Raw genomic sequence first — 23,652 nt, 5'->3', positions numbered from 1 at the left:
GTCTTTTCCACTCTTCATTCCTTTTTGGCTGGAATTGTGCAGTTGCACTTTCTTCCTTCCCTAGAAGTGCCACAAATAGACTGAACCTGCCAAGTGGGCCGTGTTCCCGAGGCAGTGCAGTCTGGAACTGATGGATGGAGAAGTGCCCTTCTGCACTTCCAAACCAGGCCAAAAAGCTGTAAGAGGGATTTTCTGTCTTTAAGAAACCCTTGACAGTTTCAACGGGAATGTGCAGCTCATTCACAGAGTGAGAAGGAAGGATATCTTCTGAAGGGTTTGGGATTTAGCAGAGTTTAGATTCCCAGTCCTGCTTGGAGCTGGAAGGGCACAAAGCAATTTCCTCCTGCTTCAACCACAATTTAAAATAACAATGTTGGAAACAAACCAAAAAATTGATTTTAAAAGGCTGCTGAGGTCAGCAAGATGGATCCATGCCATTAGCACATTCACAAGTAAATAACTGAGTTCTCTTTTTCAAAAGACCAGTTACCTCTAAATCCAAAGCTAGAGAAGTTTTTCACTACACACTTGGGTTTTGTTTTTATGTCTCACAATTTATATTGTTTTTTATTACTTTTTCCTTTTTATTTTTCCTTTAAATAGAAACATGCTCTACAAAAGGAGTGTCCTTTGCTCCTGGTTCCCGTGGGGAGCAGCTCCCTTCCCTCTGGCTGAGCTGCTCAGGCAGAGCCCGGCAGCTCCTGGCCCTGCAGGGCTGAGGCTTTTCCCCGTTGCTGGGCACAGACTGATGGAGCAGCACGGCTGAACACGGGGCACACAGAGGGACCAGCAGCAGCTGCCTTTGGCCACCTGAGGCTCCAAGGCCCAAACTCTGAGCAGGAAGGGCTGGAAGAGACTTGCAGGCTCCCTGCTGGCTCTGCTGCCCCACTTGTGCCCACCTGGGAGCCCCCAGTGCCAGCAGGGACTTGAGATGGCAGCCCTGGGCTCCTGGAGGTTGTGCAAGGAACGGAGCTGGGGACTCCCTGTGCATGGAGAGCTTCCAGATGGAAACGGCTGCTGTGCCCAGGCAGATCCAAGGGCAGAGAAAGGAGGGTCTGGACCACGGGATGTGCCAGTCCCACAGTCCTGGGCAGCAGCCACCGAGCCCTGGGGGAGCAGAGGGCACAGCAAGAGGGACAAAACCAGGCAAGGTCAGAGACTGGAGAGAGCCAGACCTGGGAGCAGGAGCAGCTGCTCCATTGCACCCTTGGAGAAAGCTCTTGGCTGGTTCAAAGGGCTGAAAGGCATCAAGGGCAGAGAGGAGGCCACACCAAGCAATGCTCCTGTTTTCATGGCCTCCCCTCTCCGTGTCCCAGAAGGAATTGGATTAATTGTGTTCTTCCCTCTGAGTCCTCTCGTTCAGCACGAGCAGCTGAGCACCAGGAGCTGAAGGAGCTGAAGCCTCAGGCCTCAAGAGCTGAGCAAGAGGAGACTTTCTGAGCAAATGAATGCTGCTAACATGGACCTGGCTGAATGCAGCAGATGGAACCATGGAATCACAGAATCCTTTCTCTTGGAAAAGACCTCTGAGCTCATCCAGTCCAGCCGGTCACCCAGCAGTGTCGAGCCCAGCACTAAGCCACATCTCTGAAATGCCAAAGCCTGGACAACAGCCCTGAGTGAGGCCTGAAGAGCAGGTCCTGAGCCAAAGGTGGCCTCGGGATGAACCTTCCAACCAAAGGTTATCTTTGTATCTGCTCATTAATGAAATATGCATGGTCATTAGCACTGTGGTCGATGTATCCACTCATTAGTGAAACATGTTGTCCCAGATTGAAAGGCAAGATGTATTCCATTTGCCATCTCTATGGCAGTTGTGCAGAGGGCAGATTTCCTTTTCTCTTTCACAACCAATTCTCCTTCTGGGGAGACATCTGCTAATAATGAGCTATTGAATGTCACTGCACGACTGATAAGAACTATAACATCCCACTGGGAGGTTCTCCGCCCAGAGAGAGGAGCCAAGCATTTCTACCTGGATATAATCTTGAGTTTCTGGAACACCAGCATGGCTTTTTCTGCACTGGATTTCCCAGAGGAACAGCTGCCTCTTCCACTGACTCTTCAGAGGAAGACTACACCATTTTCTACAGGATCACTGCTCCAACAGAACCACACCTGCCACTCCAGGGGGACTGCAACCACCATTCCAATTAGACTGCTACCAACACCCTGACCAAAAGGGTGTCAGGTTGCATTCTGACTCTGTCAGTGTTGTTTTGCATTACTGCATTGTTTATTACATCTTTTTCTTTTCTTCCCTAATAAAGAGCTGTAATTCCTGCTCCCGTATCTTTGCCGAAAAAGCCCCCATAATTTCAAATTTATAACAATTTGGAGGGAGGAGGTTTACAGTTTCCATTTCAGGGGAGGCTCCTGCCTTCCTTAGCAGACACCTCTCTTTCCAAACCAAGACAATTGCCATGGCAACCTCTGGCATCCCATTCCCAGGGTCATGGGATCCCAGAAGCACAGAAGTGGCTGAGCTGGGAGGGACCCATCAGGATCCTCGAGTCCAACTGCTGGCCCTGCACAGGACACCCCAACACTGCCAGCCTGGGCCTGGCAGCGCTGTCCAAACGCTGCTGGAGCTCAGAGAGCCCTGGAGCTGTGACCCTTCCCTGGGGAGCCTGGGCAGTGCCCCAGCAGCCTCTGGGCAAAAACCTTTCCCTAAGATCCAACCTAAGCCTGCCCCAACTCAGCTGCAGCTGCTCCCTCCACTCCTGTCCCTGGGCACCAGAGTGAAGAGGTTCCCTCAGCCCCAGCCAGGGACCCGCTCCCAAGGCTGCTGCCATGGCCACCAGGGCTGGCACCAGCTGGGATGCTCGGTTTCCACAGGCCGGGATTCAGGAATGGGATTTCCCAGTTTCCTGCTCTCGCTAAAACCCCGCTGGTGCTCGTTGCCCTCCCACCTTCCACTGAAGGAAAAAAATGGAAAGATCCCAGGCTGGGATAAGAACAGTTTACTGGGAACAGCAACGAGATAAGGAACAAACAGGAATAGAAAAAATAGTGACAACAGAAGGGATAAGAAAAACTATTTACAAGGGAAACTACATCACCATCAATTGTATCTTCCTGGCCATGTGTCTCCTCCTGCCTGGAAAGGACACCCTTCTCAGAGAGAGAGAGAGAGAGAGAGAGAGAGTCCATTTCCTGCCCCTGGCAATGACCTGAGGTGGGAGTGAATGTAGTGACAGGGCCATGGCCACACCCTCATGTTCTTCAATCCCACATCAGGTCATTGGCAGGGGCAGAAGAAGGTACAGGTGTCTTCCCAGCATGGATCACAGGTAACAGGGATCACCAGGGCTCTTCCCAATGTGGGTTCTTCAATGGGGGGTTAAGCTGGAGCGGTGCACGAAGCTTCTCCTGCAGTTGGGGCACTCACAGGGCTTCCCTCACGGGTGGCTCCGTTGGTGTCTGGTCAAGTGAGAGCTCCGGGTGAAGCTCTTCCCACACTGGGGACACTCGTAGGGCCTCTCCCCAGTGTGGATGCGCCGGTGCCTGATGAGGTTGGAGTTTTTCTTGAAGCCCTTCCCACAGTCAGGGCAGCGGAAGGGCCTCTCATCCGTGTGAATCTGCTGGTGTACAAGGAGAGCAGAGCTTCTGTGAAACCTCCTCTGACACTCAGGACACTCATAGGGCCTCTCCCCAGTGTGGATGCATAGGTGGGCTACAAGGGCAGAGCTGCAGCTGAAGCCCTTCCCACACTCCCCACACCCATAGGGCCATTCCCCAGTGTGGATCATCTGATGTCGTTTCAGATTGGTGCTCTGCCTGAAGCTCTTCCCACACTCCAAGCACTTGTAGGGCTTCTCCCCATCGTGAAGCTTCTCAGGGACCACCAGCTCCGAGCTCTGGCTGAAGCTCTGCCCACCTTCCTGACCCAGAGTGGGCCTTTCCTCCTCAGAGCACCCTGGGCTGGGTTTGCAGCCCCTCCTCCTGTGGGATCTCCGGGGCTTTTCCTCCCCGTTGGATTCTTGCTCTGTGGAGTTGCTCAAATCGGCCTCTTCCATGTGGTTGTGCTGCAGAGATTTGTCCTCCCTGGTCTCCATCATCAGCTCCTGCTCTGGGGTAGGAAGGACAAGGAGAGGATGGGATTTGCCTCCATGCACCAAGGAAGGGCAAGGAGATCCCCCCAGTGCATCCCCGTCAGCAGAGCGTCGGCAGCGGGGCTGTCCTGCAGCCGGGGACTGTGCTGGGCTGGGAGATGGAACAGGAGAGAGGGGGAAAGGGGCACTGACTTCCTCCTCACCTGCCTCAGTGTCCCAGGGCGCCTTCCTCTTCCTCGCAACCTTCTCCTCCATCTGGCGAATATTTGGGTACGGGAAATTCTGTTTTGAGAGGAAAACAAGGGATGAGCACATTGAGTTTTGTACTGGTTTGAAGGTCAACCAGGAGGAGACTCTAAGCCAGAATGACAATTGAATAAGAAAAGTAGGATCAAGGCAATGATACAGAATCACTGGTTTAAACTCACAGAGTCAGGATATAACCTGACACCCCGTTGGTCAGGGTGGTGGTAGCAGTCTGATGAAATGGTGGCTGCAGTCCGGCTGGAGTGATGAAGGTGATTCTGTCAAAGCGGTGATCCTGTAGAAGGGTCTGGTCTTCCTCTGAAGGTCCAGTGGTAGTTATGGAGCTCTTGTCCTCTGGGAATCCAGTAGGCAAGGTGGTCGTGGTGTTGCAAGGGTGAGATTATATCCAGGCAGGAATGCTTGGCTCCTTCCCCTGGGCGGAGCATCCCACAATGGGATGATGTAATTTTATCAGTGCTGCAGTGACACCCAATGGCCCATTAACAGAAGATGGCCCCTGGAGGGCGTTATCAGGGCTGAGCCATGAAAGAGATAAAGAACACTGCCCCACCTGTTGATAACAGTTTATGGAGATGGTGACTGAAAACACTTTTGGTTACATCTGACATTGTAACCTGAAACAGTGAGGCAATCCCTGCTCGGGGTGGGGGATGAACACCACCCCCCTTACCCAAACTGGCTCCGGTGTAAAACCCCCACCCTGGGAAGGCCACGCACACAGGGGACAATGTCACACTTGCCCTGTCCCAGGGGAGATCTCTGTCCCTGTCACTCCCTTGCTCTCCCCCCTTTTCTCTTTCTTTCCATCTCTCTCTCTACCTCACTTTTACTGTTCAATAAAATCCACTTAAATTTGGTGACCTTTGCACCTTAGTTGGGGCAGAGGCATCTCTGTAACAATTTTATTAACCAGCTTGAAACATTATTTTGCACAATTTACTGTTCAATAAAATCCACTTAAATTTGGTGACCTTTGCACCTTAGTTGGGGCAGAGGCATCTCTGTAACAATTTTATTAACCAGCTTGAAACATTATTTTGCACAGTGAGTTCATGGCACTGCTGTCTGACCCCAAGTGCCTTTTTGACAACAGCATGTGTCCCTCCTCTGAGGAGGTTCTGCCTCTTTCTGGAGGAACTCTTAGAAACTTGGATGCAGCTTCCTCTGAGCAACTTTTGGGAGAACTTATGAGGAAAATGGCTGTTGTGGGTGGCCAGTGTAAAGAAAATATATTCCTGTCCTTCCCTGAAAAGTTCGTTAAAGTCACTGGAGGAAAGGGAGCAAATCATACCAGTGAAACTGACCAGGATCAGTCACCCCAAGGTGAGGAACACAAGGCTACTAAAGTCCTACAAGAAGCCCAGCTCAAGTATCTAAACTCCCAAATAATTAGTGAATTCGCAGGCTTGGGGGCTTTTCCAAATATGAGAATCATTATTTTCTTCGTTCCCGTCACCTTTGTGACAGCTCCACAGAGCTTTCCCTTCCTTTTAATAATCTCTATTGGGCCAAATTTCCATATTTCTTTTTTGGAACCTGCCAGCATCTGAGGTAGAGCTGTGCTGGAAGTGATGGAATTTGGAATTGCCACAGAATTTCTTCTGCTGCTGGTTTATTAATGTTTGGGATTTGTTTGTGTTTCCATCACAAGAGACTTGTGGGAAGAGCAAATCTTCCTCAAGGCATTTTATGTAGGGTTAAGTTTAATTTCTGCTGAGTTTGTTTTGTCTTGTGCCCAGGGGATGCTCAAGGGCTCTCTGGTTTTGGTTTGACCCTAATTTTCTTCTGATTTGTCTTTGTTACTTGAAAACACCTGAAAAATTACTAAAAAGAGTATTGATCAGAGATGTCAGAAGTCCCATCATTTAAGAGGTATCTGAGGTGGGATTTATGGTTTGGGAACGTATTCTGGAGGATTTGTGGGTTCTTGGGGGATATCTGGTAGTATTCTTCATATCTTTGCACTCCAAAAGCCAAGGTGGATTGCTCTGTCACCTCAAAATTATTCAATCCCACTGGAAACCCCACATTTTTACCCCAAAATTGCTCAATCCCACCTCAAAATGGCTGGTTCCCACCTCAGTCCCATGCCAAAATTACTCAATTCCACAGCCTCTAGGGTGAGATGGGGTTGGAAGGAGATTGAGAGAAGTAAGATCCAAATTTGAGGTTGTGGGGTCAGGATTGTGTGGGGCTGGGTGGGTGTGATTTATTTTGATAATTAATAAAACTCTCAGAATTATTGATTTCTGTCCCATTCATTTTCTGTCAGTTCTGGTTTGCTTTTCAGAGTGCCGCCTTCTCAGCTGATTTTGTTTCTGTCCTCCTGTCCCAGACTGAAAAGCAAGATGTGTTCTATTTCCCATCTGTATGGCAGTTGTCCTGTGCTAAGTGGGCAGTTTTTCCTTATCTCTTCCACAATCAGTCCCCCCTCAGGGCAGACATCTGCTGATAATGAACCATTGAATGTCACTGCATGACTGATAAGAACTGTAACATCCCATTGTGAGATGCTCCGCCCAGAAAGAGGAGCCAAGCATTCCTACCTGCATCTAGTCTTGAGATTCTGGCCCACCAACACAGCTTTTTCTGGGCTGGATTTCTCAGAGGAACAGCTGCCTCTTCCTCTTCAGAAGAAGACACCCTTTTCTACAGGATCACTTCTCCAACAGAACCACACCTGACACTCCAGGAGGACTGCAGCCACAGTTCCAATTGGACTGCAGCCAACACCCTGTCCAACAGTGTGTCAGGTTGTATTCTAACTCTGTCAGTGTTGTTTTCGTTTACTGCATTGTTTATTTTATCTTTTTATTTTCTTCCCTGAGAAAATACTGCTATGCCTGCTCCCATATTTTTACCTGAGAGCCCCCCCTTAATTTCAATTTTATAGCAATTCAGAAAGAAAGAGTCGACATTTTTCCATTTCAGGAGAGGCTCCTGCCTTCCTTAGCAGACACCTGTCATTCCAAACCAAAACACCTCCTTTCTCTCCTGCCTTCCTTTGCCTGCTCTGTTTCTCTCTTTGTGTCTCCTTTGACCCAGGGCAGCTCCCACCAAAGACCCTGCCCTGATTTAATTCCCAATCCATGAGCTACGACAACCATGGGTGAAGTTATGAAGGCTGGCAGTGAAATGTCACTGTAAGATCTTGCTCCACTTGGCTGTTGGCTCTTCCGTAAGAGTTTTGCCTTCAAGGGCAGGGACATCTTTTCCTGGCTGGGAACTGGAATTCCAGCCCCTGGCAGTGTGTGCCATGGATCCCAGAGGGGCATTCCTGAGGCTCCCAGGGTGCTGCTCCTGCCGTGCCTCCCAAGGAGCTGTGCAGGGCAGGGGACAAGGTGCAGCAGCTGTGTTGGTGCTGCAGTGCCACAACAGCCCCTGGTTCCAGGAGTTTCCACACTGCCAACAGCTGTTCCTGGGATCCATGATGCCCTGCTGTGTCCCCATGGATATTTGGTGTCATGAAGTTCTTCAGTGTCACAATGGCCACCTCGCTCCATGAGCTTCCGCAGTGTCCAAATGGCCTCCTTGGATGGGCAGTGTCACCATGGACCATAGGCTCCATACAGCCCCGCTGGGTCACCATGGACTCCTTGGTTCCATGAGGTTCTGGGGGTGTCTCCATGGTCTCCTTGGATCCACAGTGCCACAATGGACCACTGGATCCACGTGGCCCTGCTGTGTCACCATGGCCCCTTGGTTAAGTGGGACCCCAGAGTCACAATTGACTCTTTGCTTTGTCATCCTATGGGAGAGAACTGTCCTTCTTCTCCAGGGGCCTATGGCCAAAACTGGGATTCCTTCCCCAGATTTTCTTATATGCAAAGATTGTTCCCTGATGAAACTTGCCAACAGAAACAGGTCTGGCTGCCTTGGCCACCCAGGGGCCACCTCTCATCTGCCTTTCAGACACTGGGTCCATGTGCTTTTCTTGCTTAAAAAGCATCCATCTCAACCAGGCACCCATGGCCAAAATTTGGGATCTCTCTCCCAAATTCCCTATATACAAGGATAGCTCCCAGAAAAATGATGCCAGGACAGAGACGTCTGGCTGGCTTAGGCCTCTGGTGGCTGCCATTTATCTGCCCCTAAAACACTGGTGTTCCGTCCTTTCCTTCCTTTGGAAAAGAACCGTCCTGCTCCTCCGGATGTCCTTGTCTGAAATTGGGATTCCAACTCTAAAACTCAGTACATTGAAGGATTGCTCCCCGGCAAAATCTGCCAGTACCATCAAGCCTGGCTGGCCTTGGCCTCTGGTGGCTGCCCCTGCCACACTGGGGCTCGGTTCTTTCCTTCCCATGGAGATCACTGTGACACTCTGGGCACCTCATGGAACCAAGGGGATCATTGTGGCACCACTGGAGCCCATGGAACCAAGGGGCCATGGTGACACCACGGGGCTTCATGGACCCAGAGACCATTATGACTCTGTGGGGCCTGATGGAACCATGGAGACCATTCCGACCCTTCAGGGCCTCGTGTCACCAAGGGGGCATTGTGACACCTCAGGGCCTCACTTCAGAAGCAAGGGACCATTGGGACACTGAGGGGCCCCATGGAAGTGAGGGAACACGGAACAGGTCTGGGTGGCTTGGCCTCCCAGGGTCCACCTGACAGGTCTGGCTGATCTTGGGATGTCATGGGCTGCCTCTCATCAGCTCCTGGAGCACTGGGGCTCAGTGCTCTGCTTTGTATGGAAAAGAACTGTCTGTCTTTTCAGATGTCCATTGCCAAAACTGACACTCTCCCTAAAAAATTTCCTATATTCAAGGGTATTTCCCTGAAAAAAATCGGGCAGCTTTGGCTGGCCTTGTCCTCTGGTGGTCACCTCTTGTCTCCCCCTGAAACACTGGGGCTATATTCCTCCATTCCTATGGAAAAGAACTGGTCCTCATGTCCAGGAACCATGGCCAAAATTAGAATTGGCCACCGAGTCCCGCTGGGGTCACGGAACCATCTGCAGCCCCCAGCAGATATTGACTCTTCCAGTGCTGCCATCCTCCCTCCAGTGAGAGAAAAGGACACAGGGCAGGAACACAGAGGAGCAACATGAAGACACCGAGGTCAGTGAAGAGGAAGTTGAGTCCCAGATGGGAGGGATGAGGAGATGCCTTGATCTTGGGGATTAAATACTCTGATAAAAATATGGAGAAGGATGTAATTGATACATCAGACTCTCTTTTTCCCTATTAGGCATTGAAAAGTATGGGGAGATGACTTGTTTCAGCAAAGCCTCCACGCCAAAGTAAGCAAATGTTGCAGTAGCTGTGATCCCATGAGAAGTTTGAATAGACAAAGAGAGCAGAGTGATGAGACCCTGTGCCCTCAGGGAGAGAAGAAGACCTCTGTTTCCAGAGATGAAGATGATTTTAGAAATAGATGAAGAGAACCGTTGCTCTTAAACAGCTCATCCTGAAACTAATACCCCATAAGTTGGCACGGCCCATAAACACAGCTGTGGGAAAAGCTGTGAAAAAATGGGAGAGACTTCACGATTTCACTTTTTCCGAGTGGCTGCTATTAGTGAAAATTGAGAGCTACAAGAGAACTGTTTTCTTGTGGAGAAGTCTCCATAGCAAGAAAGAGAGACTCCTCTCCCTGAGTGAACTAAAGAAGGATATTTCTAGAGGTGGTAAAGTGACTGAAATTGTTTTGGTTTGTCCCTTTGCATAAAAAGTAAGTAAGAAAAGGTTGAATGGAGAGGGGAAGTGTTCTGAAAGTTTTCTTCTGATCTTTATTACTCTTTTTTTTACTTACTGTTACCAACTCTTCTTTATACCCTTTTAAAGATTTGATCCCACTTTGCCTTTCTCCTAATCCTATCTCGCAGCAGGAAATTAGTAAGTATTTTATAGTGAGTGCACTGGTAATTAGCCAACACTGAACCCACCACACTAATTAATGCACTGGCCGAGAAAGCTCAAATTAGCGAACAAAAACCATGACAGAAACTTCCTGATGAACTGCCCCAGACAAGAGGGAAATCAAGGCAGAGCCATGGTTTGTCAGGAGTTGCTTGATCCTATTGAGCCCCGTGGTGCATTTGGAACTGAGCCCTGGAACCTCAGGGCCTGAGAGGAGATTGCACAAACCTGTCCAGGAGTTAAAATCAAGAGCAAACAACCGAAAGGTCTCAATGCAATAATGGGTCCCACTGAGGTCCATCCCCAACACAGGCTCTGTTATTTCTATGGTTTTCCCCCCCTCCACGCAGCCCCCCGAATGAATCCGACTAGCTCAGAGATATGGGGCTGTGAGGGGAGGAAATAGCATGAGAGGGAAAAGGTATTCAGAAGAGGCTCCTTACCCAGGGTGTTGGAACAGCTCTCTTTATTCTGTGGTGTCCATGGAGAGCGGGGCAAAAGAGGAAGAGCAGGAAGTTTCAGGGGTCTATATAGGTTTTGGACAGGGTGGGCACTCCTGGCTCCCCGCCAACCCCGTTGGGGCAGGAGGGAGGATCCAGGGGTTATCATGATCAGAGCCACAGAGGCCCTAGGAAAGGGGGGACAAAAGGGTGTCCAGGAGCTCACTGTAACACCTCCCCCTTATTTGTTAAACAAGGTTACAGGAATTCACTGGGCTCAATTCAACCCCGAGTATGGGTTTCCTACCACCCCATGTTGGTGGCGTAGTCAGGCCTCCTCAGGTTAGCCAACTCTATGTGGTTGACCTCTGAGGTAGAAGGTATGAGGCCCTTGATAGCTTTGAAAATCAAGTGACGCAGAATCCCGAATGCTAGGGTTACAAAGAACAGAATAACAAAGACTAACAAAATTGATCTAACTACAGATGTCCACCACCCCGTGAATCCCCATCCCTTGAACATTCTCTTCAGCATTTGCAGGATGACAACTCGCATGGGGTTCATCACAGGGTTGAGTGGAAGGTAGGTTTTCTCTAAGAGGGAAGAACAAACATTTTAAGAACATGTTAAAGCTTCTGTTTGTGCCGGAAGGAATTCCTGCCTAGGAACTTTCTTCTTCTCCCATCCGGCGGCATCTTCTCTTTGAAGCATCAGATACCTGCTTCTTGTCCCCTTCTGTTCGACCTGGATTCTTGGGGACAAAAGGTTTCACCCACTTCTGGGGAATCCACCGAGGGCCTGAGGGAGTAGCTACACACGCATAGCCATGACCCCAGGTCACAAGTTCATAGGGACCCTTGGTTTCCCAAGTTTCTGGATCCCTAATCAAGACCGGTGGATGCTGAGACAATTTAAACTGCTTGCCACTGTTAAAGTGACGTACAACAGGTGGACTCATATTTTCGAATGAACAATTCAGAAAATTGATAGTAAACATAGCTTTACAGAGCTTCTCTCGTGGAGACATCCACGGAGCTGAGCTGTTTTGTTTTTTCAATACCTGCTTGAGCGTCTGGTGTGTACGCTCGACTACAGCTTGACCTGTGGGGGAGTGGGCAATGCCAGTCTTATGTTCCACTCCCCACTGCTGGAGAAATTCCAGGAACTCCTTGGATACATACGCTGGGCCATTATCTGTTTTGATCGTTTTTGGCACCCCCAATACTGAAAATGCTTGTACTAGGTGTTGTTTGACATGTGCAGCCTTTTGTCCTATATGGGCAGAGGCATACACTGCACCTGAGAATGTGTCCACGCTCACATGAACGCATTCAAGGCGACCAAAACTCTGAATGTGTGTGATGTCTGTCTGCCATACCTCACAGCTGCCAAGGCCTCTGGGGTTTACCCCCATGCCTAAGGATGGCACGGCCTGGAGCTGACAATTAGGACAGTTGGTCACAATGGCTCGGGCCTGACTCCGTGTTAGCTGGAACTGTCGAATCAAACCTGGCACGTTCTGGTGGTAATGTTCGTGACTCAGCTTTGCCTGTTGGAAAACATCAGGGAAACTTGCCTTTTCGACTGGTGCAGCGAAGGAGTCTGCTTTTTGGTTCCCCTCTGCAATCTCACCTGGCAAATCAGTGTGTGACCTCACATGCATCACAAAGAATGGATGTTCTCGGTGCGAGATTAAATAAATTAGCCTTGAGAGTAACCTGAAGAGATGTTCATTTTCTATTTCTCTGAGCACAGCCTGCTCCGCCCTGGACACTATACGTGCCACATAGGCAGAGTCTGTCACCAAGTTGAACGGCTCGGAAAACTTCTCAAAAGCTCTCACCACTGCAGCCAGTTCAGCCACCTGGGGGGATCCCTCCACAAGCTCAACATCAGCTTCCCAAAGCTGAGTCTGTGGATTTCTCCAAGTCATCACCGACTTGTGGGAAGCCCCAGAGGCATCAGTGAACACTGTGAGAGCCCTGAGCGCCCTCCGTCTCCTTTTCTCTTGAGGAATAAGGTGAAATTCCTCATTGAACAACTTGTGAGACGGGGCATGGACTGATATTTGTCCCCTATAGCTGCCCAGAGATAGCTGGAGACTGGCACTGCTCTGGAGCAAATGCTCAAACATCCCTTTAGTCAGTCTCTCAGGAGAGTTCCTTCCCTCCTCAGAAAGCCTGACTGGAAGGTGAATACATGCAAAGTCACACCCTGCTAATTCACACAACCTCACCCTGGCCTTCTGAATCAGCTTTGCTATCAGCTCTTGTGGCCTAGTGATGGTTTTGGATCTTTGGAGCGATAGGAAAACCCATTCTATGATTAAGAGTCGGTCCTTCTGCCCCTTGATCCATTGGAAAATCAATCCATGCAGGTGTGGCAGCTTTCCTAGAACAATGAACTGGAAAGGCAGATTTGGGTCACACCTGTGTGCCTGCCTTTCTGACAAGGCCTTCTGTACCTTTTCGATTGCTGTCTTTGCCTCTGGAGTCAGTTCCCTGGGGGAGGCCAGCTCCCTCTCCCCCTTCAATAAATTGAAAAGAGGTTCCAGATCTTCATTTGTGAGGCCTAGCCAGGGCCTTACCCAATTATAAGACCCACACAGCGAGTGGAGGTCTGCTAATGTTCTGGGGTTGCAATTTATCTCCAATTTCTGTGGGACAATAGTCCTTGCAGAAATTTCCAGGCCCAGGTATCTCCAAGGTGGCATTCTTTGAACCTTGTTTTCCTGCAATTGGAATCCAGCAGAGGTTAAAACTTTAACCACTCGGTCAAGTGTATATTGGAGTATAGAGTCATTGGGAGCACACACAAGCACGTCATCCATATAGTGTAGGATGATGGCATCCTTTCTCTCTGCACGTACCGGAGACAGCAGTGCTGCTACATACTGTTGGCATATGAAAGGGCTGGATTTTAAACCTTGGGGCAAAACTTTCCAGTGGTAGCGTTTCATCGGGGCTTCTCTATTGACCGTGGGAACTGAGAATGCAAACCTCGGGGCATCTTCAGGGTGCAATGGAATTTGGAAGAAACAGTCCTTTATATCTAACACAGCCAATTTCCAGTCCTGGGGAAGCATAGCTGGACTCGGCATCCCCGGTTGGAGAGGTCCCATGTCCCCCACAATTTTGTTTATCTCTCTGAGATCGTGGAGCAATCTCCATTTGTCCTTCCCAGGCTTCTTTATTACAAAGACTGGGAAATTCCAAGGGCTGTCTGTTTCTTGCAGGTGTCCTTGAGCTACCTGCTCCTCCACAAGTTTTTCAAGCGCCTCGAGTTTTTCTCTACTCAAAGGCCACTGTGCTACCCACTTTGGGGTGTTATCCAACCACTTTAACTTGTGGGCACGGCGCTCCACAGTGGCTACTCCCGAAAATCCTGGGGTGTCTTAGGAATGATTAATTGGACTCCCCACTGGGACACGGTGTCTCTCCCCCACAGAGGAGCCTTATAGTCTGCCACAAACGGGCGAACACTTGCTGATTTCCCATCAGGTCCCTCAATTTGCACTACATTTTTAGAAATTTTTGCCAATGTAGTTCCTCCTATACCCTGAAGTTTGCCTGCCACAGGTTGCAATTCCCAGTGTGATGGCCACATGGTTTTGGGTATCACCGTGATGTCTGCACCTGTGTCCAGGAACACCTTCCACCTGAAGGTGCTCTGACCCATGTGCTAGGTTGCATGCCATGGAGGGTTTATCCTCTCCTATTACTTCCGCCCAGTAGACTTCTGGAGATTTCCCTTTTACTGTGATTTCTACTGGGATGGGAATGGCTTGTGCCAGAATTTGCCCCTTTTCTAGATAGAATGGAGGGTGCAAGCAACGTGCCAACAGCATAAGGCTGGATATTTTTCCCTTAGTAGTACTGGGAACTATTTCAATCTCAGGAGGTGTGTATGCTGTGTCCCCAATAACAAAATACTCACTGTCCAGTTCCATATCGTACGCCTGCAGGTCCTGAGGGTTTTTTGATAGGTCCACAACAATGACTTTCCAATCAGTGTTTCTGAAATGAAATCCTTTGGCAGTCACTAGGCGTGGCCGGCCTAGTGGCTGCCAAACCTTGTTAGTAATACATTTTACATTTTTATTTTTCTCTCTCCCCCCATCATAGTATCCACCCTCCCCCTTATCTGTTAAGAGAGAGGCATTGTCACATTTGTGTCCCACTATATTTATATCTTTGCGCGTAGCAGTGGGCACACGCTGTGCATCTAGTTTTTTTGTTTGTTGATCTGTCTCTGGTTCTGGTTCTGAGGACAGTTCCTGGCAAAGTGTCCTGGTTTCTTGCAACGCAGGCAGATGATGTGCTGCAGCTGTTGTGATGATCTGGGTGGCTTCCTGGGGTTTGATGTAGCAGTGGCAACAGGCTGTAAGTCTGCTGGTGCTCTATGACTGACAGGATTATCAAGCAGCTCTGCTTTCTTAGCGCAGGCCTCGATCATCTGGCCAAGAGTAGGTGCTGGATCAAGAGGAAGGCTGAGAAGAATCCTACGACAGGTCTCGTTGGCATTCCTCTGGGCCATTTCTTTAATCAACTCTGTTTGCACACTGGTGTGTTGCACCTGTTTTTCGACTTGGCTTCTCAAACGATCCACAAACTGCAAAAAACTCTCAGAAGGAAACTGTTTGATATTAATATAACTGCATTCAGCCTCAGAGCCTGGTAATTGATACAGTGTCTTTTCTGCAGCAGTACAGATTTTTTCTAAAACTGATCTAGATAACAGTCTGGTTTGTTTTTCTGGACATTGTATGTCTCCTGTCCCACACAAATGGTGTATTGTAAGGGGCTGGCCATCCGTGTCGGTGGCATCACTGGGTGTACGCTGTATTTCTTGCAACACTGTTTCCAAAGCCAATTTCCACTTATTTTCCCATATCTCATATTCAGAGGATGTTAGTAAACATTTAAACAAATCAGTTATATCTTTCGGCACCATTTCATTTGAATTGAATGTTGCCCTCATCATACCCTTGAAAATCTCACTCGATCTCCCAAATTCTCTCTGAACCTTACAGATTTCTGTTTTGTCCCTGTATGGGAGAGGTTGGTATGTTTTTGTACCATTTCTTCTCCCTAAATAAACCACAGGAGCTATAGATGGTATAAATTCCTCGATAGGGGCAGGCTTGTGTTCGTCCCGCGCCCCCCCCACCCCGGTGGGGGGCAGCTCGCCCCCACCTCTCGGGCTGTCTGCTCCGCGGTGCAGACTCGGGCCCCACCCCGGCTCTGAGCTGCCGGGCTGCTGTGCCCCGCCCCCGCCCCGGCTCTGAGCTGCTGGGCTGCTGTCCCCTGCCCCCGCCCTGCCGTCCTCGGCGCTGGGACTCGGAGGAGAGCGGGGGCCGGCCCCGCCCCTGTTCCCGGGGCAACCCGGGGGCTGGCACTGATACCAGTGGGGTATTGCTATGGGAGATAAGCAGGCGTCGGAGGAGGGGAGGGAGGAGGGGGTGGGGGCGGAGGGGGTGGCAGAGGGCGGGGGAAGCAAAGGAATGAGAGTGGGAGGGGGAGCGGGGGATGGAGCGGCCCGCGCCGGCAGAAGCACATGGCCGCCACCATGATCTGGCCGCGTGTGTTCCAGAGATGCCGCGGAGCTCTTTAAGATAAACTCCAGGCTGTATCTCTCCGAAAAACAAGGTGTTATAGGGAGATAAGGGGTGGGTGAGGGGTTTTCAGGGCTGGGGTATTGAGGAGGTGGGCAGGAAGGGGAAAAGGGGGTGTTAGAACTGTGGATCTGCGTTTGCATGCTCTTTTCTGCTTCTAAAATATTTTTCCGTGCTTGTAAAAATATCGGAATAAATCGAGAAACTTTATGTTCACCATTTTCGACTTTTAAAGTTAATATCTGTCCAATCTGATTCCAAAAAGCAAGCGAATTCAGGTCTTGCACAGTAAAATTTGGTATTTCTGTCTGTAGCCAGCACACAAAACGCAGGAGGAGCTTATTAGGGAATGATACATTGTTTAAGTTATTGCTAAGATGTGTTAGTATACTCTTCTGTTGCAGTGAAATGTTAGTACCCATGATTTTAAATTGTTTCACTGGTCTAGTCTCCACCAGAGCTAATAACACAGCACGAAAGATTCGAATTTCCCTCCGTGGAAAACCCGAGCGGGGGGGGCACAGGGGGAGGGGCGGTCCTCCCGCAGCTGGCGGGCTGCCTTCAGCCCTCTCGTCCCGTGCCTGTTCCCCCTGGAACGAGGGTATGCGCAGCCCACCGGTTCCCGCTCACTTGCAGTGGGGCCCTGGCTCCCCCTCCTGCAAGCAGCCCCCCCCGTCACTTATGGTAACCCCTCCCCGCCAGGCGCGGTCCCGGGTGCCGCGTCGGAGAATTTACCAAGCCTGTGACTGCGGGATTCGTCTGTGAAACCCTCTCTGGGGGTTCCCTCTCCAGTCGGCTCTTCCTGGGTACTCAGGCAGAGGTCTCCGACTGTCCCTCGTGACTCAAAGCTTTTAAAGGCAGCTAGAGTACCAGGACAGTTGACTGTCCCAAAAGCTATTGAATTCCACCGAAATAGGGGGTCCAGCTTCTTCATGGGCTCAGAGCAGCACACATTTGGGCGCCAACTGTAATTTCTGTAGTTTTCCCCCCTCCACGCAGCCCCCAAAGAATCTGACCAGCTCAGAGGTATAGGCTGTGAGGGGAGGAATATCAGGAGAGGGATAAATATTCAAAAGAGGCTCTTACCCAGGGTGTTGGAACAGCTCTCTTTATTCTGTGGTGTCCGTGGGAGAGCGGGGCAAAAGAGAGAGCACAGGAAGTCTCAGGGGTCTATATAGGTTTTGGACAGGGTGGGCTTTCCTGGCTCCCCGCCAACCCCGTTGGGGCAGGAAGGAGGATCCAGGGGTTATCATGATCAGAATCACAGAGGCCCGAGGGAAGGGGGGCAAAAGGGGTGTCCATGAGCTTACCGTAACAGTGTCTGACCCAGAGTTTTTCCGAGGTGTTATTCCTGCAGCTGACCTCGAGGCCAGACCACAGGACTTGCTGACCCGTGGCCTTCCCGAGGCTTCTCTTCTGCAGGTGCCCTCGAGGGCAGAGTGTGGGACTTGGTGCCCCGGAGGCATCTCCCATCCCTGCTGCCGGTGCCCTCAAAGCCAGAGCACAATCCTTGACAGGAGTCTCCTGTCCTTGTGGCAGGAGCCCTCGAGACCAGAGCGCAGGACTTGCTGTCCTGAGCCTTCCTGAGGCTTCTCTCTTGAAGGTGCCTTCCAGGCACGAAAGCAGGACTTGCTGACTCGGAGTTTTCTGAGGCATCTCTCCTGCAAGTAGCCACAAATCCAGTCACTGACATGGAGCAGAGAGCCCCAAGAGTGCCCAAGCTGGCCTGGGTGGAGGAAGAGGAAGAAGGCCCTGGAGCTGCCCCTGCACACGAGACTGTGACACGGCAACAGAGTGCGAGGCACAGCTGCGGGTGCTCCCCGTGAACCTCAGCTCTGGGACCACTGTCTGCCCCAAGCTTCAGGGGCTGCAGGGGGAGCCCGGCTGGGCTCTGCCCTGGGGCCATCCTGCAGGGACAGCTGCACACAGGGAGCATTCCCTGCCACAAAGAGCCAAGCCAGGGCTGCAGGGCAGCTGCTCCAGCCCCGACTGCACTGCTGAGTGCTGTGCTCTGGGGCTGGGGCTCCCCGCACAGGGGACTGCACTGGTGTGCCAGAGGAGACAGAGAAGCTGCAGCTTCAGCCTAACTGAGGTGGGTGCGTGGGCTGGGAAGAGTGGGGAGGCTCAAGGGGATTCACAGAGCTCATCCTGCTGCAAGGATGAGGAAAAGTGAGTGGAAACTCAGCAGTGAGGAGAGCTGAGGGCTGGAGAGCAGCTCTGAATGACACTAAAATCCCACCGGGCCTCTGAGACATTGCTGCTCCTCAGCCAGTGACAGGATGAGTCCCTAAGCCTGGGGCTCGGCTTTCCTCATGGTGAGGGGCACCAAGGAAGGCAACAGTGTGATGGAGACTGGAATGGGCTGGGAACTCACTGAGGGAAAAGAGGGAGCAGTTGGGAAGTAAAAGACAGGTGGGGGAGAGAACAGTTCAGAGAAGGGCTGAGCTACTGCTTGAGCAAGCTGCAAAAAGTCATTTGGGGTCATCCCAGATTGATTTCATTTCAGAAGTTATTGAACAAGTTTATTTTTTGGGTAGTGGCATGTTTTCCCTTGGAGGTGTACACTCTCCAAACTTGAGCTGTGCTGCTGAAATGCTCAAGCAAGTCTGTGCTGCAGGGCACCCCATTTCTCCTTTGGCTGATTGCGGCCCGGTGCTGAGCTCCAGCAGGGCCCTGGCAGAGCCCAGAGCAGCCTCAGCACCCGCAGAGCCCGGCTGCAAGGAGAGAAACCAGAAAGTGCCCGTCAGCTGAAGGCTCCTGTCCCCTTGTCCCAGCCGCCCACGGTGCCCAGGCCATGCTGGCCATGCCCAGAGCTGTGCCCAGAGCTGCCCATCACTGCTGCCTTTGGGAGCAGAGCAGGAGGGCAGGACATGTGCCCAGCCTGCAGCCAGCCACGGCACCTCCAGCCCTCAGCAGCTGCCCAGAGCAGGACGCTCCTGTGCTCACTGCCATCTCCCCAAAGCTCTGATCCCACCATCCCCAGCAGACAGGACCCACCTCACACCATCCACCGCTGGAAGAAAAGCTGGTCCCAAACGATGCCCTCAGCCTTCTCCAAGGGCACGGCCCATCCACGCTGCAGCTGCTCCCAAGCACTTCCTGATCCAGACTGGATCCCACCTGGAACGCTTCCTCTAGAAAAACAAACATCAAATTATTGAAAATAGATTACAGACAAAAAGGGCAAGAAGAAAAAAAGTCAAAAAAAAAGTCACAGGTGAGGGAATCCCAGGCTTTCTCCCTTCCCCCTGCACTGCCCCCATGGTGATCCCAAAGCAAACAAGGGCAGTGGAGCAGCCCAAGCCCTTCCTTGCCTGCAAAGTAAAGCAGCCCCTGCACAGGCTCTGCAGTCCCACCTCTGCTCCCACCATGGGGGTTTGTTTGTGTCGGGCTGGCTGCCCCAGCCCAGCCCCAGCCCGGGGCACGGTGGGTGCTGGGGGCTGTTGGCAGGGCCAGGAGCCCACTCCCATTTCGTACCCACCCCAGCCCATGCCCCCAGCCCTGCCAAAAGCAGCCTGGCAGCCGACTGAAGGATCAGCTGCATCCGCCCCAGCAAAGGGGGAACCTTTGGTTCCCGGCCAGGCTGAGCAATGCCCAAATCTGGGAGCATCCCCTGTGTGTGGACCCATCTGCAAATTCCCTGTGGAACCTGGCTTTAAAGGAGATGTCAGAATCAAAGGCCACCATCTTCAGCCTGCCGGTGGTCAGGTGGAGCAAGAGGTTCTCATCCTCGACGTCATCCTCGACGTCATCCTCGCTGCCCCCAGCAGCAGCAGGGCCCGACCCAGCTTTGCTTCCGAGATCAGACGAGACCGGGCGCTCTCAGGGCGGTGTGCCATGGGCACCTGCAGCCCCTCAGCAGCGCCCTTCAGCCCACCACACCACCCTCCGGGCACAAGCCCAGAACCCCAAAGGGGCTCGACAAGCCCAAAAGGGGCGTCCCTGCCCACAAAGGGGAACTAGATACAGACCTGAGCCCACAACACACACACAAGGGACAAAAAACGAACAAGGCCCATGTCTAGGTTTGAAAAGACAGGAGTCTGTAAAGGAAGGCAAAAGCCTCCTGTGAAATGGAAAAGGTAAACACCCTCCCTCCAAATTATCACAATTTAAAAAAAGGCTCTCAGGCAAAGATATGGTAATGGGAATAACAGTTCTTTACCAAGAAAAAAACTAAATAAGAATAATAATTTAAAAAATGCAATTTGTACAAATGAAACTAGTGATGGAGGCAGAAACCTGACACCCTGAGGAGTCAGGGTGTTGGTAGTAGTCCAGTTAAAATGGTGGCTGCTCCTTCTGGAGTGGCAGATGAAATGCTGCTGAAGTGGTGATCTCTAGAAGGGGGGAGTTTTCTCTGAAGGTCTGGTAGTAGCTGGGCCTGGTCTTCCTCTAGGAATTCAGCAGAGAAGAAGCTGGTGGGATGAGGTTCTGGGGGTCCTGGTGGGCACTGGAAGGGAGTTTGGGGGTACTGGGTGTGACTGGGAGGGACTAGAGTGAGCCTGGAGGAGCTGGATGGAGATTGGGGATAGAAAAGCAGAGATTGGGATGAGGTTGGTTGTGCTGGAAAGAGACTGGGAGGCGTTTGGGTGAGTCCTGTGGGGCTGAGAAGGGACTGGGAGAGGGTTTAGGCGTACTGGGGTGGTGGGGGGAGACTGGAAGGGGGTTGTGGGATTCTGAAAGGGATGGGAGAGGCTTTGGTGGGTCCTGGGGAGGTGAGGAAGGGATCAGGGCAAGTTTCAGGGGGTCCTGGGTGGACTGGGAGCAATCAGGAGGGTGCTTGGAGAGGCTTGGGGTGTCTGTGAGAGGTTTTGGGGGGTCCTGATGCCTGCAGGCCTCCCAGAGATGCAGTGGGACGCCACCGGCAGCAAGATGCAGACGGGGATCAGGGACTACGAGTTGGGCTTTGTCTTCCTGGTGCTGGGGCTCGGCTTCTACCTGTGCAAGTGGGTCAAGGGGGGTCCCGGGGGTCATGTCCCCTCTCCGCAAGACTGTGGGTGCTCCACTTGGGGCCCCCAGCCCGGTGTCACCCCTGTTTCTCTGCCCACAGAGCTCCTGAGCCGCCGGCGGCCGCAGAGCTTCCCTGTGGCCTCGGGCCCAGCCGGGATCCCCCGCTCCATCCCCACGCTGATTTTGGGGGGTCCTGTGTACCCCCAGCCCTGCTGTCACTCTGCCCCTGCCCGCCTGCTCCCAGTGTTCCCAGTAACGCTTCCCACTTAAACCCAGCCCAGTTTATGGGGGCACTGGGGAGGGACTTGGGGGGACCCCACGGCGGGGCCGGCCCTGGGCAGGGAGGGCGGGGTCCGGGTGGGGAACACTGCCTGCTGCGGGTCTGCCCGGCAACTGCTGAGTCATCAGCGCCGCTCTCTCTGATTGGCTGACTCGTGTCCACCGCATTCTCTCATTGGCTGAGGAGAGGCCCGGGAGTGCAGAGAAGGAACGGGAGAGATCCCGCCCCGAGCAGCGGCACGGGGACAACAGACCCAGCCCGGGCACAGGGAGGGAATTTATTACCAACCAAACCACGGCAGCACGAGGAGAAGGGAAAGAAATCCCTCCAACACCTTCCCCCCACCCAACGGGGATCACCCACAACAGGGTTATCCACCAGGGAGAGACGGGGCCATCCGAGTTCAGACCAAAGCCAATTTTATTGTGTGTACCAGGTGTTTATACAGGGATTTGCTTGTAGGGTCCTTATACAGGGCTCTGTTTTTGGTACATTTTCTCATTAGTTACACATTCCTCATGACATGACATCAACTGGTAACATTATTTTATCACAAAGTCTCACACCACGTTGCTTGGTCACTTCTTGCCCAGGGAGACTTAAACTGTGTCTGTGTCTCCCACAGTTTCTGCTCAGTCAGGCCTCAGATATCAGGCCCCTTTATCAGCTCTATTGCTTTACTCTCTGTTTTATTCCCCATACGGGGCACCAGGGCTCTGCCCAACGGGGGTCACTGGGGATCATCCAGCCTGGATCCTCCCATGGGGAATGGAGCTGGAGCAGCGCACCAAGCTCTTCCCTCACTCTCTTCCCTCACTCCAAGCTCTTCCCTCACTCTCTTCCCTCACTCCAAGCTCTTCCCTCACTCTCTTCCCTCACTCCAAGCTCTTCCCTCACTCGGGGCACTCACAGGGCTTCCCTTACTGGTGCCTCCGTTGGTGCTGGGTCAAGGCTGAGCTCTCTGAGAAACCCTTCCCACACTCCCCACACTTGTAGGGCCTCTCCCCAGTGTGGATGCGCCGGTGCACGGTGAGGTGGGAGTTTTGGTTGAAGCCCTTCCCGCAGTCGGGGCAGCGGAAGGGCCTCTCCTCTGTGTGAATCCGCTCATGTAGGAGGAGATTGGAGCTGGTCCGAAACCTCTTCCCACACTGGGGACACTCGTAGGGCCTCTCCCCAGTGTGGATGTGCTGGTGTGTTCTCAGGTGTGACCTCCGCCCAAAGCTCTTCCCACATTCCAAGCACTCATAGGGCCGTTCCCCAGTGTGGATCACCTGGTGCTCAATCAGGTGAGACCTCTGTCTGAAACCCTTCCCACACTTCCCACACTCGTAGGGCCTCTCCCCAGTGTGGATGCGCCGGTGCACGGTGAGGTTGGAGTTGCGGTTGAAGCCCTTCCCGCAGTCGGGGCAGCGGAAGGGCCTCTCCTCTGTGTGACTCTGCTCATGTACGAGGAGACAGGAGCTGGTCTGAAACCTCTTCCCACACTTGGAACACTCATAGGGCCTCTCCCCAGTGTGGATCCTCTGGTGCACGATCAGGTGGGATCTCTGGCTGAAGCTCTTCCCACACTCAGAACACTCATAGGGCCTCTCCCCAGTGTGGATGCGGCGATGCTGGATGAGTTTTGACTTTTCCCTGAATCCCTTCCTGCAGTCGGGGCAGCAGAAGGGCCTCTCCTCTGTGTGAACCCGATAGTGCTGGAGGAGACAGGAGCTCGTCTGAAACCTCTTCCCACACTTGGAACACTCGTAGGGTCTCTCCCCAGTGTGGATCCTCTGGTGCTTGATCAGGTGGGACCTCCGGCTGAAGCTCTTCCCACACTCCCCACACTCGTAGGGTCTCTCCCCAGTGTGGATCCTCTGGTGCATGATCAGGTGGGAGCTCCACCTGAAGCCCTTCCCACACTCCGAGCACTTGTGGGGCTTCTCCCCATTATGGATCTGCTCAGGGACCCCCAGCTCCGAGCTCTGGCTCCATCTCCGGCCGCCTCCCAGGCCCAGGGTGGGTCTTTCCCCCTCAGATCCCCGCGATCTGCGTTTGCAGCCCCTCCTCGTGCGGGATCTCCGGGGCTTTTCCTCCCCGTCGGGTTCCTGTGCTGTGGAGCCGCTCAAAACAGCCTCTTCCACCAGGTTCTGCCGCGGGGATTTGTCCTCCCTGCTCTCCATCCTCAGCTCCT

General features: G+C 52.2%; 1 pseudogene; it reads right to left on the bottom strand.

The window, feature by feature from the left end:
• Window positions 1-23,652, bottom strand: part of LOC100230077 (uncharacterized) — a 674,623-nt pseudogene that overhangs the window by 308,256 nt on the left and 342,715 nt on the right.

This window comes from Taeniopygia guttata, chromosome 30, assembly GCF_048771995.1.
Source record: "Taeniopygia guttata chromosome 30, bTaeGut7.mat, whole genome shotgun sequence".
NCBI lineage: Eukaryota > Metazoa > Chordata > Aves > Passeriformes > Estrildidae > Taeniopygia > Taeniopygia guttata.
This window is presented reverse-complemented; position numbering and strand designations above follow the sequence as displayed.